We start from the raw sequence: 343 nt of genomic DNA, 5'->3' as shown, positions 1-343 counted from the left end.
GGAGTATGGGGTGGGGGGGAGTTACGGGAGCGGAGCAGGGAGAAGCCAATCCCAATTCGGATGACTATTCACCGGGCCCGGCTTGCACAAGGGTTTGTGGACAGTTTAAAGCAGGAAAAGGCTCTAGAAGGGGGCACCCGGATTCGAACCAGGGACCTCTTGATCTGCAGTCACATGCTCTGCCCCTGAGCTACACCCCCTCCTGCTGAGAGTGGCGTGTCGCTCACAGAGTCCTCCACGCGTCCGCTCACACGCGGGCGTCGGTTCTGACTCAGCAGAGCCGCTCGGCCTGCTCGACTGCACTTGCAACTCTGACGCCATAACCGTCCTATCTGCCCCGAAA

At 60.3% G+C, this 343-nt stretch overlaps 1 non-coding gene across 1 annotated transcript; it reads right to left on the bottom strand.

Moving 5' to 3' along the window:
- Window positions 1–128: 128 nt before the first annotated feature.
- On the bottom strand, window positions 129–200 carry TRNAC-GCA. Its single transcript has one exon. It is a non-coding gene; the product is annotated as a tRNA-Cys (tRNA).
- Window positions 201–343: the final 143 nt, after the last annotated feature.

Source organism: Myotis davidii, unplaced genomic scaffold (assembly GCF_000327345.1).
Source record: "Myotis davidii unplaced genomic scaffold, ASM32734v1 scaffold807, whole genome shotgun sequence".
Classification (NCBI taxonomy): domain Eukaryota; kingdom Metazoa; phylum Chordata; class Mammalia; order Chiroptera; family Vespertilionidae; genus Myotis; species Myotis davidii.
This window is presented reverse-complemented; position numbering and strand designations above follow the sequence as displayed.